Source organism: Empidonax traillii, unplaced genomic scaffold, assembly GCF_003031625.1.
Source record: "Empidonax traillii isolate 1590-97213 ecotype Southwest subspecies unplaced genomic scaffold, ASM303162v1 scaffold305:size1471525, whole genome shotgun sequence".
NCBI classification, from domain to species: Eukaryota; Metazoa; Chordata; class Aves; order Passeriformes; family Tyrannidae; genus Empidonax; species Empidonax traillii.
Window position 1 is genome coordinate 382071 of NW_020955498.1, and position 20000 is coordinate 402070.

General features: G+C 40.4%; 1 protein-coding gene across 7 annotated transcripts in view; it reads left to right on the forward strand.

The window, feature by feature from the left end:
* Positions 1-20000, forward strand: part of LMO3 (LIM domain only 3) — a 66714-nt gene that overhangs the window by 32163 nt on the left and 14551 nt on the right. The gene's annotated exons all lie outside the window — the stretch shown is intronic.

Below are 20000 nucleotides of genomic sequence, written 5' to 3' on the forward strand. Positions count from 1 at the left end.
TTTTTCTTTTTTTTTTCTTTTTTGTATGTGCACAGAGCAGAGGAGCTGAACACTCCCCCTCACAGTGTGAGGAGGTGGGAGAAGTCAGGCTACAGAGCTGACACGTGATGGTTGGATCGGCAAAGAAAGGAAGACTCTGGGCAGTAATCTCTGAGCAATGCTGGCTGATGTGACAACACATTAGATTCTCCCTAAGCCTTTGTGGTGCTTTTTTCTGATGGTCTCTTGTAGCCCTATACCAATTTATGTTTTCCAGTTTTATGGCTCCTTTCTGTCTGGATGAGGGAAGCCCTGGTGGGAACCTCCACAGGCAGGTCCTACTGGAGAGCTGACAGATTATTCAGGAAAGAGTTAAAAGTGTTGAGGAATACATTTGGTGCAGGTATTTCAGGGTGCAGGTGCAGTACAAGCTGCAGGTTGAGCTCTGGGTGGTGGGAAATGGCTGTAGCTGCTGCAGCCCCAGGCAAGAGGCTGTGAACTGGCAGAGGCCCTTTGCACAAGGGCACAGGGACCTGTGGCCCATCCAGGTGACATTTATGGACACAGAAGACCCAAGACTATCACACATATGGACTGTGAGGGAGAATAAAAGCCCAGGGGTTCCTTAGCTTAGGGTCCCTCCTCAGAAGCACCAGCTAGAGCTGTTTCCATGTTACTGCACTGTGAAAAAATTGCTTTAAGGATCCAGAGGTCTGAGACTCTCTTATGGGAAACCTGGGGTCGAGCTGGTGAGGAAATCTGGTCTGAATGTGTGAGTAGGGTGTGCAGGGGGTCAAACAGGACCTGTCAGCCACCGGAGCCACCCACTATGAAGGGGCTTTGGTCCCAGCTCGGGTGGTTGGGAGTGTGACTGCTGGAGTGGCTCGTGGGTACTTGGAAGGAGAAGTTTCCTTAACAAAAGGCCAGCAGTTGTGATACTGCTCCATGCCAAAATTTCAACCTAAGATTCTTGAAGTTATTTTTGTACACTTACAGCCCCACACTGCCAAAGGAGCTCAGCATAATGCTGACAGGTCTATCCAGAACATCTGCTGTGAACCCTCCTTCAGTTCTGCCAAAGCAGAGTTTATCGGATGGGCCCTTGGGAGGCAGCTTGTGGTTGTGTTCCCCCATTCTTATGGCAATTTCTCCTCAGTTGGATGCAGGGCCTGCAGAGTCCATTTATCCTGTTCCAGCCCTTCATCTGGCACTCAGCACCTACAGGAGGGCAGGAATTTGAAAACAGGCTTTGTTATGACAGAGATCTACAGATCTTGTAGCAGATGTTGCTGGTGAGAAGCAATTTTGTTCCAGCCAAACCTTCTTCAGCTCAGCTGAGAAGATGCATAGAGAATCTCATAAGGCTACAGGCTTTGGCAAGGAAACGCAGCATTTACCAGTGCCAGCTACTCTCTATATTTCTTTTTGAAGGCTATGTAGAGCAAATGATCTCTTCTCTGTCTCCGTGAAACAGCTGTAAATTTCTCTTCTTTTAAAACCCCCACCCATTAAACAACCCTGACAACAGCCAACAGTTATCAGATGCAAAATGAACTGTGTGCCTGGGATAAAGAGTTTTGTATCTGCCTCTCCTTGATCAATCCACTGGACGTTTTGTATGCCAGCACTTTAATTTAAAATATTTGCAGGAAGTAGAAATCTCTGGTAATTTCCATAAAAACCTTTTAAGAATTCTTGCCATCTTTTAAAAGGACCTTTGATTCCTCTTTTTCCTCTGTCCCTCCCCAGCTTCATACATTGTTTACTCTATTCTTATCCTCTGTATATAGACTGCTGCTTTACTGTGTGCTGCAGACCTCTCTGCTTTGGGCCCACAAGATCTTTCTGAGATGTTTTCAGCTTACTTTAATCAGTGCTTGTGATAATCCTTTTCCAATAATTCTCTGGAGCTAAAAAAACCTTACCTCATTTTGAGGGAGGAAGTTTTGCCTCCTATTTGGACCTGGGACTGCATGATTTTTTGCCAAGGTGTCTGTTCTCTTGAGGCTGAGAAAATGTCCTGTTTTGATTTTTATAGTAGAGATAACTAAGATATTGTGAGTGATTTCTCTAGAACAGAAAGCTGGTTTTTTGCATAGTGAATTTACCCAAACTCTCTAAAAAATTAAATCAATCCCGCTTGTTTTCTTTTCTTACCATGATGATTCTACCCCAAATGGGGTGAAAAAGTCATATTTCTTTAAAGGATCAATTAACAAGTAAATAATGCATTGCTTTGACATACAAGTAATTTTTTATAGTTTGATTGATTTTATTCTTGTGAATAATTCTCTGTGTGTTATCCACTTATGGTGCTTGTAGTTTGGGGTGCTGGAGGAAAGTCATGTTTGAATTCAGGAAAGCAAATGAGATTTCTGAAAGTGCTCCACACTCCTGCTGATTTTTGAAATCAGAGGAGAATTGTGCCTGTGTTGAACTGTTATTAAATCCATTCCCAGGCTACATGATACACAAAAAGAGATGTTTACCCCGCTGCAGACAGCTCACATGAGGTTGTATACACTCACCCAATGTATGGCAAAAGTGTCAGAGAAGAGAGATTCTCAGGGGTGGTCCCTCCCAGCTAATAGGTACTTCATGTGCATCAGCAATAGAAAACTTGTTTTCCCAAGTAACTAGGTGTATAATAGTCTGATTAACTATTGAACTGCAGCTCTTATGTAGATATACTGAGAATTTTGGAACTGCTGCTCTTGCAGTCCTTATACTGTAAAATCACAGGGTTGGGTGCATTTCACACAGGGAAATTGCCATTTTTCTTCTCCTCTTGCCAGGATGCTATTAAGTGCAAAACATCTTTATTTTATGAAGTTTTTGTTCCTACTTGTTTTGGGGAAAGGAAGCTTGTTTTAAGGAAAAAAAATTGGTTACAAGACTGTTAGTTAAGCAGCTCAGTTAAAGGCTTGCTTTTTTTTTTTTTTTTCACTATTAAAATATCCCTTAATCCACCTTCCTGGGTTTCTGCCGCTCTTGTAATATTCAATCAAGCCCTTGTTTTGTGAGAAATGTGACAATGCATTGTTGGCACTTTACAAACCTACAGCCCTCGGCAATAGATAATGAGAGGCAGGGTTTTTTTCCCTGTGCAGGACACAATGAAATTTTAGACAGATGAATGCTAAGAGAACCCTATGTACCAAAGGCAATGTTTACTGCATGTAATACATATCATTGTTTGTCTCCTGTAGTGAAAAATACTTGTGTCACGCTGTTAAAATGTACTCCTGACAGAACAGAGCTTGCTATTATAGGGTCCATTGCTTAAAAAAATGATATACTGACAAAAATACAATTTAAGAAAATTTAACACCAAGGGTAGTCGACCATGTAGGCTACTATTAAGGGGCCAAAACTCAAGGCCATGGTTTTATTAAAAAAGAGGGATAGTTTATTTGCTAGTAGTAGGTAAAGTTTAAAAAAAAAAAAAAAAGAAGGGAGAAAAGAAAAAAATCGAACTCGCATTTCTTTGGTCTCTAGTGTGTAAAAAATTAATAAAAACAACAGTTCAATAAGATTTTATTGCAGAAATGTTTAAGTGAAACATTTTAGGAATGCTTCAGATTCTCAAACAGTTATTTACGCTGAGGAGCACTGTAGCACCACACTGCATAACAAATTGTTGCTCTTGGATGCAAGGCACGCCCAGTGCTTTTCATAAAATGAATCGTGAATCCTGGTTAATTTGAATCAGTTTGTGCCTTACTCCGTATTTTTCTTTGGTTTTAGAAGCATACTGAGATTAACAGTTTACTGATGTGAGCAACTGCTGTGTTGTATTTGACTTGCTAACCTTGTAGAGTCAAATTGTCAGATGTTGGCTTTAAGTTAACAGTGGTCAAATTATTAGTTACAAATTTGGATTTAGAACCTACTTGCTCCTTCCTATTTCTTCATTGCAAATTTCTGTTTGCTAATTCATGATGTACACAAGTCTACGGGGCACCAAGTAGCTTTTTTTTTTTTTTTTAATCTGCCTTGTGCAATTAATTAGCAAAATCAAAACTTCTGGACCTTGATGAAGAAGCTTTAACTTCTCAAACACTAACTGGGTAATACTTGTCTTGTGCAGAACATAAACAGCGTTATATTTGTATCTCGTAGATTCCATCAAGTGTACAAATGTGAGTGTCTGAGCCCTCAGAGTCTGAAAGTTCCTGATCAGGTTTGGGTTTCAGTTACTCCTGGTGATGTTGAAGTACATAAACGCTCTAGAGTAGGTATCCTGCCCGTACAAATGTGGTTTTTGAAAGAAGTGCATACAGAGCTTTCAGACTGCACAGGCAGTGCACTCTGGGGCCAGCTCCTTATTTGGAGATTTTTTGAAAATCTGGCCCAATTTTTTTAAGGTATGGCTACTTGTTTTTACACTTGCAGTAGGAAACAGAGCCTTTCGGGGGGCTGCTCCTTATTCCTGCAGAATGTCATGCTATTTCTGTATTCACCAAATGAAAATCTTCCTCAGGAATGAGAAGAATTGAAAGGCTTAAATGAAAGAGTACATGTATATTAAATCATTTTTTAAAAATGAACACTCATTCTAATTATTTTTATTTTGAATGGAAAAACATGAGGAAAATTCTCTGATATCACCCAGGAACATACTGTATTTTTCATTAACTGTGTTTGATCATGAAGTACAAGTAAATTGCAAAAAATAAATGAACATAACAATGCAGGAAGAGAGTTAACTTTTTTTCTCATCCAAGTAACAAGGTTTGATTTTATTCGTTGTTCCTCACTTATTCTTTTTCCACCATGTAACAGCCTTATTTCAGCTACTAAAAGAACATTTTATCACACTGATGGACCACAGTGCCCAAAAATAATAATTATTTAGTAATATTGAAATAATTATCTAATAATATAGTTATATTTCTGAAATTGCCAATAATATAACACTTACTGTTGGTATAAACTAATTGTTAACCCTTCCCAGCCATGAAACTGTTCCAAGCCCATATGTGCCCTTTAAAGCAAATATAGAAGTAGTCCTTTGAATATTTCTGAATGTCTGGACTATGAATCTCTGCATATATAATTGTATTAAGTGATAGCAATGGGTGGGCATCCCTCACATTTTTGTGGTTTCGAGGCCTAAATACTTGTTAAACCTTCAAACTAATAAATTATTATTGAAGAAATATTCACTTCACACAAGATTTCAACTGAGTTTGAAAGAGGTGGTGCCAAAATGAAGTTGTACTGCACACTCTAAAGCAATATTTCTCTTGCAAACAATTTGTTACAAGCACAAGTCTCAAATTAATTTTATTTTGCTGTTAATACTTTTTAAACTTTGCTTTCTTTTTACATTTCTCAAACATCAGGGCAACAGAAGTCAACAAGGACAATTTTGGTTTTGTAGTCAGTTTTACTTGCAGCTTCAGAACTCTGCAATGTGGGTATTCCGCTCTGCCTTACTCGATATTTCAATATAATTTTAAACTATAGGTTTTTTTCTTTTTTTCTGTCTCACACATTTTGCAAACAGTGAATTTTTAGGAGTTTTTAAAACTTTTATTTAAAAAAAATATATATATGTATACATTTTTGATGAATAGTCACTTTATTAAGAGTTTCCTTTCATAGTAGAGATCATTGTGAAGTACTAGTAGAAGTATAAACACAAAATACCAGTGTTTTTGGACAAAACCTTAATGAAAAAGATAAATCAGATAGAACTACTGATTTTGAACATCCTTTCTTCTAAAGTGTAGAAAGGACAGGTTTCAAGCTCAGCTGACAATACTATGGTACACTTTTGTGATGCAGATAAAACACCTAAATCACATAGAAAACAGTATGTTTTTCCATTGTTAGCCTTCTCTTTTCCCTCAGTGACCACATTCAGAATGAACTCGCTCTGGTCTGAAATCATCTTTAAATGAACAGATAAAAGGCTGAGCTGGGAAGTCCTTCTTTCTGACTTAAAATAGCTGCACCTTCCTTAAAAGCAGCAATTAGACTTTCTAGCAGTCTCACATCTGGCCAGCTGTTGAACCACCCTACCACGGGGAAAGGTTACCAGTGAATGTTGGAAAAGAGCCCATACAAGTACTGAGGGGGAAAAAAGATTATAAATGGATTCACTGTGAAATTGGACATGCACTTGGAACCAGCAGCCGAGGAGAACATGTGAACATGCATTCCTGACATATTTCAGTATCTTTAATTTCCAGACACCAAGAAGCTGCTGGGAGGGTGAAAATACAGAGTTTGGTTAAAATCCACCACGTAAGGCAGCTATAGAAATCCCCCTACAACTTACAAATTATTAAGGTGTTAGTGCACTGTGGACAGTGCTTACCATCCCAATCAACAATTTTCTGGTTTCAATTACTTTCTTATGCTTTCCCTTATTTTTTCTGATTTCACCTATGTTTGTGCAGTGCCTTGATTTCAAATCCTCAGCAATGGTGCTGTGTCTGAACAAGGGCAGGAGTGTTGCTGAGATCTGTGTGGGCCCCTCACCTTGTGTCTTTACAGGAGATGTGGCAAGGGATGGTGGTGTCTGAAGCAGTGCAGAAATTGCAAAAAGCTACACAACTGCTTCTGCCAGAAGATTTGGTAATACCAAACAAGTCACTAGAGAAAACCCATGGTTATAATTACAAGAACAGAACTAGTAGAAGATGATAACTCTTGCACAGTTCCCCCCAAAAACAATAAAATTCCCCCTATTTTAGATTTTCTAGGTTTTCTCTTTGCTGTAACGCAGATGGGATCCTCTGTGTCCCTGTGCATGGCAGGGGTTTTGGAATTATAAGGTGCCTTCCAACCCAAACCATTCTGATTCAGTGATTCTACACATACGTGTAAATAAAAAAGAGAGAAAGAGGATTATGACTATTGTTCATTCTATGCCAGTCCTGAAAATCTTCCCAGTACAAGTGAACCTACCGGGCACAATAAGAGTATTTGCTTGATTAAAAATTTATACAACTTATTGGAGAAATGCTTATGATGTAGTGATCTGATATAGCAATACAAGCTTTTTTCCCTCATAAAACAGGGAGCTCTTACTGTGAAACTATTTTATATGCCAGCTCGTACTCGTGTGGAGGTGAGATTGCTGAGGCTGGTGTGTGTTTCCACTGGTGCTGTAATTGTGGCTCACCAGGAAACGCTTCCACTGACCCCCATCAGTGTAAGAGCCCTGTACAATTCTGCGTGGTCACAAAAGGAGAGACTTGCAGAATGACTTGTGTCTGTTTGTTTAGCACTGAAGGTGAGCACTTAGAGGCTTATTACCATACCCCCCCTCTCTTCTCTTTTCCTAAGCCTGTCTAAAAGAATTAGTTCAGGGTTAGAGGCTGGGCACAAGGAGCAAGTTTTGCCTAACTTTGGCTGATGTACTCTCACTGAAGCTTAACAGTATTGCAGATGCTGGGGGGGAGAGGGGGAAATAAATGACTCCAGGAACAAATAGTGTTTGGGGGGTTTTTCTGCTTTTCAAAACAGTGGGTTTTAGATCAGCTCGTATTAAAGCAAGAAATACAAGTCTTAAACTTGATCTGTGATTCTCCTTCTTCCTTTTCTTTCTCCGATGTACGTGGAAGACAATGAATTTGACAGAAAACTCAGACACGTTCCAGTTCCTTTTCTTTGTACAATTAATTGATTATATATGAGGAATCACAAAATTTAAATCGAATTATTTTGAACACCACAATATTTTGTAAATATGGGGGGGGGGGGATGTTAATCGAGATGATCTGATAGTAGAACCTATAGTTTTCCATGCATAGGCTTAGTTCTTGGTGGAAAAAAGCCATGATTCCAAGGATAGTGTGCAATATTTAATTTCAACTAATGTCTATGCCAGGAAGCATTTTAGAGGAGCTGTTTGCAAATATGCAGTGATTACAAACCAGCCATTTACACTGTTGAAACAAATACAGGTGCAAATGTGAATTTCTGTCCTGTACCTTCTGAAGTATTTATTCTTGAATTTCAGGACTGCTCATAGATGCTGTGATTATGTAAATAAAACAAAATACTACCTCATGTCATATAAAACCCTTTTTTGTTGGACAACATTTTGGAATCAAAACACGATGAAAAGAAGTATTTGTTTTGGAAATAAATAGCAAATATGGAAGACTATGGAACTGTAGAGCAACAGTCTAGAGGAAATATCTGTAACTGCAATATGCTGCACTCCAGACTATGGGGGGGGGGGTTATTTCTACATTTTATAATACATGAATTGAAATATCTTAGATAATTAAAATACCCTTTAATTAGTTTTAAGTGTAGGGGAATTTAATAGGCCTATGGGAACACTCTAAATAAAAATAAAAATGCTAAGCAAAGCCTAGTTAACAAGCAGGTTTTTTCATTAGGAAAAAGCACTTCTCCCTGCAATCAGACATTCGTTCCATTTACGCATAAGTTGTTGGGTATTTTTTCCTAGACAGAGTACTGCAGTGTGCTAACAAATGGTCCAGTCCAGGAAATGAATGTGGATATGATTCAACCCTTTGAAGCCTGCAATCTTTTCTTTGTAAAACTGAGGAATATTCAACACTACGAAAACTCGCGCGTTTAGAAATGTTGACATGCAATTTTGGCAAAATACTCCTAATAGGAATATGCTCAGTATAATAAAACAGTCTAGTATGAACAGAAACCCCATATTTGTACAAACATTTTTCATACTGGCAGATTTTTTGGTCAGCTCAGTCAGAAATAGCACCTCTTACCCCTGTGGGTTTGTTAACAGATACATGGGGTATACATGGCAGAATTTGAGGCCATTTCTGTGTCAATAATCCATCAATAATTTCAGGTCAATTTAATACTTGTAAATGAACAGTGGGAAAATCCCTTAATGGAACTTTTGGGCAGAGTTGCAGAGAAAAAAAAGTCCTTTGCTTGTATGGGGCAACAGGTAACAAAATCCCTGCTGAGCAGTGGCTTCCCACAGACAGCATTGGGCTGTACTTTATGATGTGACTGCTGGGTTAAGCTGGGCTTGTGTTTGCTATTGCACAGCTCTCTGTCTGTCCTGCTAGCCTTGGGTGTGCTTCATATCTGGTGTGTAACTGATTGTTCTGAAACATCTCCATACCATCTGATTAATACTTCTCCAACTTCAATTAAAATGTAGCATGAAGGGCTGCTTCGGCCTTATTATTTCCCCCTTTACATCCACGTCTGTAAAGAGGATAATTTTCAATTTTTTTTAATCAAAATCAACTCAAGTTGCCCTCTCATGCTAAAATGAACCACATCAAAATGAAGAGCTCGGGGCTAAGTTTCCCAAGAATCTGGACATAAGAAATCTCTGAGAATTTTGTCTGTTTGTTTCCCAAAATCCTGAGTCCAAAGTCCTAAGGACAATATATATGACAGTTTTTTATTCAAGAGATGAGAATAACTAACACTGTGCAAGGGTGAGCAGTGCTGCAGCTCAGACCTTCTCTGGTTGGTTGTGCACTGCCTGAGGTACATGTATAGCAGGTCTGGTAAGGCAGACAGCTACAACAATAAATATAAACAGGAATATTCTTTGTAATCATTCTTACTACAATCATGAGTAAGCTTTTGGTGGTGTCCTTTTTAAGGAGACCTACCTTACAGTCATTACAACCAGTAGGTGGCTATAGAAAAGGACAGACTCCTCCACTGCTTTGTCTACCATTACATCATCCTTAGTAGTGACTTTTTAAAGTCACTTCGTCAGCTACCAAGAATCACAGAGATGTAGAACTGTTTGGGTTGGAAGGCGCCTTAAAGATCATCCAGTTCCAACCCCTCTGCCACAGACAGGGACAGCTTTCACTAGACCAGATTGTTCATAGCCTCATCCAACCTGGCCTTGAACACTTCCAGGGATGGGACATCTACAACTTCTCTGAACAACCTGTTCCAGTGCCTCAAAACCCTCACTGGAGGGTTTCACTGGACTGGCAAAACCAGAAAAGCCTGAGGAAGTAAAGACAGGTAACAATAAAAGAAATAGCAAAAAAAAAAGGAGGGAGTATTAATACCATGAGGTAGATACAGAGGAATACAAAGTATTGAACAGTTGTAAGGAGGAATAAACAAAAATCTGCAATCCAGGTTAGCATTTTATCTAATGGCCTGTGTTTTGCTGGCAGAAACAAGGTGGAAAAGACTGAGACAGGCACCTTTGATTTTCACTACTTCCTATTTCTCCACTTGGTGTATTTTGGAACTTGAGGTTTACGATGCTGGAGCAGGGATACAGAAGACTTGATCCTCTGCTTAACTGTGCTTCAGTCTAGTCGCCAGCAATGGCATGGAGGAGCAGTAGCTCCTTTTTGATTTGACAAAAACTAAAATCTTCTCTACACCAGCACAAAGGCCCCCAAAAGGGGAAGAAAAATAGAGAATGTTCCCTTAGTGCTGCCAGGCTTCTCTCCCTTGAAGGTCATGGTGGTTGGGGATGTGTGTGTGTGTGTGTGTCAAATGTTTTTCAGACACTTTGTGGAGCAACAGCAGCCGGTACAGGTAGTGGGACAGATCTGACTGGGCTTCACTGCTCCTGCACCAGCGTGTATTTCCCCAGGGAAGGGTAAACACACTCACAAACTCAGGGTGACCTCAGTTTTGGAGGAAGGGCCTGAAAATGTATAGAGCCATCCATGTCTCTCCTCCCAAGGGTGCCTTCTCCCACATTGCCGTGCTGGGCAGTGTCCAACAAAGACTGTGACCAATTCAGAATACGTCTTTCCCCTCCCTCAAGCTGTTGTAGTAATGCACCTCCTTGTCTTCATCAGCCTCTCATTCCCCTGCATCACCCCTAAAGCAAGGCAGCCCTGGGATATCAGAACTAGTCCAGAGTAGGATAAATTTACCTGCTCTGACACCTAGGTGGAACAGGATCGCTTCATTCACACTTTTTTGCGCTATCTCTCCCCATCATTTAAGCCTGTCTGTGCTCAGCAGTGCCTGCCGTGCTGACCGCTGCAACAGGCAGGCAAGGGATAAGCTCTAATATCAGCTCATCTCCAGTGCCTCGGAGTCCTAACAGCAGTAGAAACCAAACAAAATTCCCATTTCCCCTTCTCCAGAGTGATGCATGGCAACACTGGATTTGCCATAGTGTTTTAATCTGACATATCTGGTATCTGACAAGAGGTGCAGGGGAACCAGTTTCAGAGAGGGAGGGAGGCAAAAGAGTGTGAGATAACTTTTGCTGAGTTAGTCAAGATTTTCTGGGGTTAGGGATATTGCAGGTAGAGGAGGATCTCATCCCGATCTCTGCAGTTACCTGTTGCCGTGACTGAGATATAATTTGGTGACCCCCATTTAAAAATATGTGGAAACTCGTGTGTAATACAATATATGCAGTATTTGTGACCTACAGGTAGATGCCATTTCTCATATAATGATTTTTACTAATGCTTTTGTGATTTTACCTCTACTATTCTCTCTTCATATTTTTATCCAAAAAAAACAAACAAACAAACAAAAAAACCCCAGCCATATTAAAGCCACAGATAGTTATTTCTCACAGAAGGTTCCCTAAATTTCAGGGGGGAAAAGGGATTTATGCTAGTAGTAGCAAATGTTTGATATGCTTTTGGTTTGCTTGTTTATTTTTTATTTCTGAAAAACAAAAGCTATCTCAGGTTTTCCAAGAAATTTCAAAGTAATTATGGAAGTACTCTCCATATAATGCCTTATAGTCTCTCTCCAGTACTTTTTTCCTCTAAATCATGTTAGCATGCTACACTCTGACTTTGTGCAGTCCTTTAGTTCTAAATAACTAGCATACAAAGAGAAATAAAGTCTGGATTTGACAGTCCTATAGAGCCTGCTTTCATATCATCATATAACAATGTATGCCGTTTACAAAAAATTTACTCGAGCTTTTAAAATGTCCCCCAAGTATCTGATTATGAGTGTCTCCACTGAAGTTCAGAGCCTGATAACTCCCATCCTGCTATATTTCCTCCTCAGCTTAAATTTTACCTCAGTACAGCTCAGGAGGCCCCCTGCTCTACATAAATAACAGATAAATTGACAAGACAACCTTGACCACATTGTGGCCGCATCTCCTGACATATGGAAAAATAAGAACTTCCCTCTTTTAAAGTAGATTCAGGCTGAGGACCGTGGGGCAGGAACTGTTGAGCTTTAATCCTAGATGGGATTAAATCTCGGACTGTCTCTGTCACCTTGATCAAACTGCTGATGAGGGGGATTTTCAGGAGCGTAGAAGAGAGTCAGGCATAACTCTGTGATTGAAAAGCCCGTGAGTTCACCATTTTACGGCCCTTTGTGCCCTGAATCCTCCTGCCTCAGTCGCTCTCCCTCTTCAAGGAAGGATTGTGCCCTCCCCGCCCTGCAGGACAGCTGGGAGCACTCGGGAGTTAATGGCTGGAGTCCAAAACATCCCTAAAGCTCCCACTGTCTGGGTGCCATTGAACAACAGCAGTAGCCCCCCGAAAACCCTCCTTTTTCCGGAGCAGTTTTGTACACGCCCGTTCAGCACGGAACAAAGAATTAATTCTGCTAATTGCTGCCCTTGAACGGAGAGAGCCCGCCTGATATTTTATTTTTTTTTTTTTTGGAGGCCGTGTGATTTTTTTTTTTGGAGGCCATCAATGTGTGCCTCTGGCAACGCGTGCCTCCAACGCCCGGGCACGTTTTCCACCTTTAGGAAAGCTGGGGAGCAGCAATTAGCCGGCACGGGCATCATCGCTCGTAAGGGGCGTGGGCTCCACTCCTGTAATACATCCCTTTCTTAATGCGAGTTGATGTAGATAGAGCGAGGCCCCATCAGGTGTGAAAAGCCCTGCTGCTCCTGGCTTGGAGTGGCCTCCAGACAGCGATTTGGCGACGTCAATCTAGTCATGCTTGATTTGGACACTTAATGCAGTAAAGCAGGGTCCCTCTCCCCCCGATCAACTTCTCAATTAGCGAGCTGCCTCCTGGAACGGCCTTGTTCCACAGTCCCTCCGGGCCGCTTCAGGGGTCATTAGGGTGAGAAAACTCCAGCGCCAGCCCCGGCTCCAGCCAAGGCGAGGGGAGCCGAGAGATTTCCTAAATACATATAACCCTTTTTCAAGTTGTTTGCTTTCATGGGATTGATTCGTGGCACATTAAGAAGCTTAAGGCTTCGGTATCTTCTTTAAACTGCCCACCTTATCGCCTTTACAGCTGACAGTTTCCTGACAGCCGGAGTGTAAGCAGAGATAACTAGTAGGTTAGTACACACACACATATATATAATATACGAACATTATATACATCGCTTGCTATTTTCTGCTTAAAAAGGGGACGGGGTGGGGAGCTTTTCGTTTGTAGTCTCGGAGGTTTTGGTTGAAGAGCAGCCGCTGTGAGCAGTCACTAATTCTAACAGCAGATCTGGAGAGGTGTGCGGGGGGTGCCGATACCCAGCTGCAGTCAGCGTAACATAATAAATGGGCAAATTTATGTCCTCGTCTCCCAAATTTCTTTCCTTTCTTTATTAGGGAGCAAACTATTGTTACATTAAATATTCAAACTACACAAAATCTCAAGGGCTTTCCTTTCCCACAATGTGTTACCAGTATTCATGCATATGAAGAACAGTAACCCATATACAAACGGCACCTTTTTTAATGAGCAATATATGTCAACATGACACCTTCTTATGAAATGCAGCTTTTTAGGTTCTGCCTTTGTGGATGTAATAATTGAGATGTTTCTAATATATGCAGTTACATTACCTGCTCATTGTTTGCGATTTTGTTCCTTTCCCAACTCTATGCTGTTTATAATGCTTCTAGCATTTGCCTCAATCCATGCTCAGTTTTATTTAATTAGAAATATAATTTTCTGCTACATTAATTATAAATTTGAGTGAGACAGCACAGAATTTCCTCAAGCATTCTTTTTAGAAGAGTAACAAAAATCGCAGGGAGTGGGGAAGAAACTGTAAAACCAAATGCAGGTATACCTTCAAACCTAAACAATTTAATAAATATATGAGAGAAAAACACGATTATTTGTAATTATTTCATTAATTCACCTTCTTATTTTAATGCAATGTTTATTGAAACAACTGGGTTAATGTCAGAAAAATGTCATGGTGATGTGCCAGAGAATCTGACATATTTTGAAAGCATACTTGTAGAACCAGCCCTAAATACACTGAAATCGGAGTTTTGAAAACCGTACCATTTTTAAATCATAATTTTAGTATTTATATTTTGCTTGAAATATTTTCCCCCAAAGCCATAATGTTTTTGTGAACATGTCAATGATACATAGATACCAGCAATGCATATGCATGCAGAATGGGATGTATATAGTGTATGTGCTTCTTCAAAGTACCCTGATGCTTTGATTTGTAACTGTTTAAGGTTTTACTTAAAATTCTGAACACTGCGCAGAGCATAGCCATTTCAATGGAATACTTCAAATAGTAAGTCCTAAAGGTGACACAACAAAGGAAATACCTTAGATACTGAGGCTTTTATTTATAAAGGAAATGCTCACACAGTCCAATGAAGGAAAACTTTACCTGTTTCCATTTCTATAGGAAGAGCAGTTCCATTAAACCATCGCTTTGTTGCAGGAATTTGCAAGCGCATCATATGATTTGTATGAGCAGACTGAAATATTTGCATGCCATCTAATGGATTGGCACACATCCTTTCTCCTAATTTCTAAGCATTTTGCTTATTGTACACATTTAAAAAAAATTATTCTCACCGTGAAGCATTCGTCTTATAGTGTTTTCTTAGAAAGGAGAAATTTCAAGTACAGGGGAAGAAATTATCATGTTATGTGGTGGGGAAAATGTGACTAATTTCCTTATTATTCTCTCCTGTGGAACTATTTTGCTATTTTTATTTTACACACATGCTTACACATGTGCACACGCATGCACATCCAGTTTAGCTCTGCAAGCAGTTTTCCAGAAGGCAGGTGTATGGTAGTCTGAGTACCATATATCTGAATGTCATTCTTGGGAAAATGCTTATGTCAGTTAGTAGCTATAAATAAATTTGTATTTTTCATAGTAGCTATCATTCGGGGCTCTTAAGGGACTTCTGCACACCAGGTTTCCTGTTCTTTTAATGCAGTGTGAAGATGGGAAAATTGAGGTGCAAAGCGGGGGTGTTTGCACAAGGTTATTTAGCAAGGTAGCGCACGGACCAACGGTGGAGACCTCTAAATGCAAAATATGATGCCTGTACCTTGGCATTCCTAGGAGCTGCTTTGATAACTGCTGGGCACCACACACCTCCTCAGCTCAATGGAACCAGCCTGGCATGATGGGCCAGGGCTCTGTGGAGGTACAGCGACACACCCGCTCTGGAAACGCTGCCAGTCCAGGGCTCACCATGCCGTGTATCATCTTCTCTCTTTTACGTGTGTGCTCTTTTACAGCTCACACCATAGCTCTCCTTCTCTGCCAAAGTCTCTAGAGTGATTCCCACGAGCAGTGAGGTTTCTGGGCTGGGGATCACCACCTCTGAAAGAGCAATTCTACCCGCACGTTTGTTGTATTCCTGGGTACATATCTCCTAGCAAAACAAGACATGGAAACGCGAGGAGAACCTTGTGGCTGTACTTCCTACCTAAGCACGTCTTTGCCTACAGCATTGTGGCATGAAAGAGCCTGCTAATGATTCTTAAATGTTCATTACTGTAGATCTTCTCCCAGAATATACTTCTCACCTTGAATGACCCATGTGTTGAATTTTAACTAAGGGAACCCATGATAGTAAGTCTGTCATGATGCTGGTTTTTTTTTTTTTTTTCCTCTCCAACTCTTAAAAGCTTTTTATTATAGGACTGCTTAAGGCATTCTTCAATTAGCATGAGCTGTATTGTGGCTGGAACAGCTGTTTACCATTTAATAAAGCATGGCATAATTTATTTTCAGAGTCTAGCAACTGTCTTTGCTATTACACCAGGGGAGAAACACAGTAACTGCATTGTTCATAGGGCTGATGAAAGAACTATAGACTTTATTATATGACCTCATAGAACTATTAACTTACCCCCCACTTATATTTCAATATGTATTTACCTGACAGTCTGTGCATTGATTTCTTACCCAGAGGTTCTACATTCTCAGTCACCTCTGGGGCAAAATGAAAAATGTCTATGTTTTATGTCCTTCACATTAGGCAGCTAATTATATATTTGTACCTTAATTTCCTTCCCTTCCCCCATCTCCAGGGGCAAACTCGGTATGCACCACTTAGACCTTTCCTCCTTAGTCATTGGACAAACATTAGAATTGTTGGGAAATGGTAGAAGCTTGGCCACTGCTCATCAGGGGGCTTTTTGTTCATTTAGGTCCTTTTCTTCCTAGATCTCCCCTTCCCTGTTTAGCCTTCTGTGGGTGAATGAATTTGAAAGGCACCTTAGAAGCATCTCTGTTGGTTTCTGCTTCCTCTTCAGCAGTGTGGAGTTATATGCAGTTGTAGGGCAAGTAACAAACTCACCACATCCGTACTGCAGGTGACACTGGCTCCCCGCTAGGAGGGACTGCAGGTCACCTGCAGCACCTGACATGAGCTGCGTGGCAGTGCCACAAGGACCGATGGCTGCTGCGTGGAGCAGCATCCCTGTGGTAGGTGAGCGTGACTCTAACGTAGGCACCGTAGTGAAAGCCACCCTCCCTGGGGGGTCTCTTACCTCCTGGAAATCTTGTCAGTTTATCACTGAACCATCTTTGGGATCAGTCCTTCAGGTAAGAAAGGCAAGTGGCAAATGGAGCTCAGCAATGCTTTGTCACAACCTGTGCAGGTACAGCCTTGAGTGATATCCATATCTTGCATTACATGGCACAAAGCCATAAACTGGCTTACAGATCTGGAAAGCAGATCTGGAAAAGTGCAGAGACACTTAAGTGGCAATGCAAGGGGCTGGTTAGCTGGGACATGAACCTCCATCTGGAGCGCTGCATGGCTGCAGCTAATTGCAGACCCTGAACCCCTGTACTGTGCCAGCTAGACCTACCCCCAGGCTGGGAACCAGCTTGGGATATTGCAGTCTCATTTTTATTTGCGTTGGAGCTTTAAATTTGGGGTTGAGTTGCTTGAGTTTGACAATGAAAATACGTCAGCTGAGTATCTGCAAATTTTTAGATTCAGCCTGTGCATGTAGATGGATTTATATGCATGATTTAAAGTAAAGCATGTGTAGAAAGATGAAGTTTATATGGTTGCTTTGTAGAAATGGATGTAATATTGATGTTGACTTTACTGGTAGAAGTTTAAGAATGTCACGATGCATGAGTGGTGGTGCAAAGCAGAGCCCTGAGTGCATTGGGAGGTCATTTTTAACTTGAATTTATTTCCACAATATCAGGCATAGATCATCGTGCACCGTGCACAATCATCCCTGCTTTTCATCTAAGTCAATCAGAGTGGTTAAAGAAAATTTAAAATGAAACAAATTTGTAACTTGATTAAAAGCAGGCAGTAAATTAGGCCAGAATACTCCTTAAAATTGCATTTTAGCTTTAAACTGAAAGTTTGATGATCTGACTGCATGACTGAAGGGACAGGGTAGCAGACTGTGACATAAACGATGTAGCTATATTTGCTCCTAAGATGAACAAGGGTTTTTTAAAGTTGTGCAATTTAGGCTTTGGAATTAACACTCCATTGACCAAACAACAAAATTTCCACCTCCTAGAGCTTTTTCAAAATATAGATTTAGAAAAGTAGTATTCCATCAATAATGTCTGGTCATGCTTCAAATTTTTTGAGGTAAAATTATGTCTAGTAATAATTACTTGAAGTGAAAGCTTACATTGTTTCACAGAATACAAATAATCTAGATAGGGATGGATATAGAAGTAAATCTGTTTTTTATCTTGAATGTCTGATTTGAAGGTGTTTGAAAGTGGAATTCATCCACGTTATCTTTATGTAAAGAATTCTTTCATGCAGTCTGCAGAGGGAAAAAAAGACTCAGTTGCGTGAACATCAGCAGATGCGGGATGGAGTTCAGTAAATAGTTTGCTCCAAGCAGTGGGAACAAACTGGAAGTCTGCACTGAGGGGAACAGCTCAGCCACAGTAAATTACAACTCACAGTGATGAAGGCAGGTACAGAAAGGCAAAAAAACCCCTCCTCTTTATTAATTATTGGACTTCAGTTTGCATACAGTTATTTTCTACAATAGTGGTATGGAATAGAACTGTGTGAGAAGTGGCAGCTTCACCGGAGGGATATTTGCACCTCCTGCCTTCAGTGTGTGGTTACAGCATTACAGTGTGTTACACTGCAGATACACGAGTGCTAAATGTCACATGGAGCCGGATCGAATCCCAGATGGGATTACTGACACATGCAGGTGAGCTAAACATTAAAGCAAAACACATTCCAAGTAGCGTGTGACTGCACTGTGAGGCTACAGCCATGCTCTGCTGTTGCATTTCCATCAGCCTGCACTCCAGCTACAACTCACATTTTTAGTAGCAGAGAAACTAGAGATGTACTGCAGCTCACCCTCAGCAAAGCAGAGATGTTTCCAGGTGGCACACACTGGGTATCCTTCCAAAGAGTGTTAGGAGTATCAGCACACTTCCAACATGGAGTTAATTCTTCAGTCTCTGAGTTTGCTTTCAAAAGAAAATGAAGGGATGAGGTGAAAGGGTTTCTAGCTCTAGTTTGGCAAAACTAACTCTCTTTTCACAGCATTACCAAACAAGGCAAACAGTGAATCAGCCTTTGATTTTAGTAGGCATTTAAGCACGCTTCAGCAATTGTGTGTGAATGCCTTCCTTAACACACTTAAACTAACTGGACTGTTTTGTTTGACTTCTCTTTCTTCATCTTTTTTGCAGTATCTGAACTGTGGGACAAGGTCTTAAGTTAACCTGCACAGGCATCTAAACCATGTTATCTAACTGCTTCTATGTTATGACACAATTTTAAATTTTCTAAAATAATTCAGTGCTCAGAGAGCACTGTGGAAATGCGTCCGTCTCACCTGCAGCTGAGGAGTGCTGGAGGCCCAGAGCTTTGATCTGCTGAGCTCCCTGGTTTGCAATTTCATAACGTTTCCCTCTTTCAACACCCCTGTTTTGTCAATAAAAAAAAAATTAAAAGAGGGGAAGTAAGGAAAGGGTGTATAAGCAGCAATGAGGTTACAGGAGAGGATCCAAAACTGTTTCAAAAGTGGCCGTTTTCTTCTGTGGTCAGTTGGTTCCCCACCTTATTCCTTTCTTTCTAAGTAGTCTCTGATTACTGAACCAGAGTTAATTCAAGCAGAGACACCAAAAGTCATTTACTGGATACCAGTGAGTGAAGCCAGGAGGGCTGTGGATGAGCAGAGTGAGTGGAAACTCTGCTCTTATTTCTTATGTGGTTTAACTTTAGTAGGCAAAGTGGGGCAGTTTCTCCTGTCCCCTCAGCTGGAAGCATGTTTCATTTTCAATGAGCGTTTGGAAAACTGTTCCAGGGAAGGGAGGATGGGTGGGAGCTAAATAAGTTTTCCAGGCATTCATGAAAAAGCATGTGGGACAAATTTACCTGCTTCCTTTTCACCAGAATTTGACAGGGAGAATTTTCAAAAACATCTTGTGGGAAGTAAGAGAATATAGGCTCTATAAAGACAGTAGTACTTGTGTCCTGAAGTCACTCAGAAATGTCTAAGAAATCTCCATCTAATAATCTAAATAATACTCAGCATGTAAAAATTACATGTTCTCGAAAGCTATGCTCTACGATGTGCTTTGTAATCTAGATCCTTAGATAATTTATTTCTGTCTCTCATTAACTTTAAGATTGTTTTATGTGGTTTTATGCTTCTCCAAATAGCATCTTATGCTGTCTGAAATATTTGCTAAAGGCCAAATTCTGTCTTTCAGTGCATACAGCTTGAGTTGAAATCCTGAATAATACACAAACCTACAAGGGAACAAAAAGTTGATTGTCTATTTCAGTAAATGTCTGATTACATTTAAAACCATGTGTGTATTATTTTGATCCCTCATGCACTGTGAAACTGAGGTTTGAAGGTAGCATTTCAATTTTTTATAGAAACAGTATCTAGCAGTGATATTA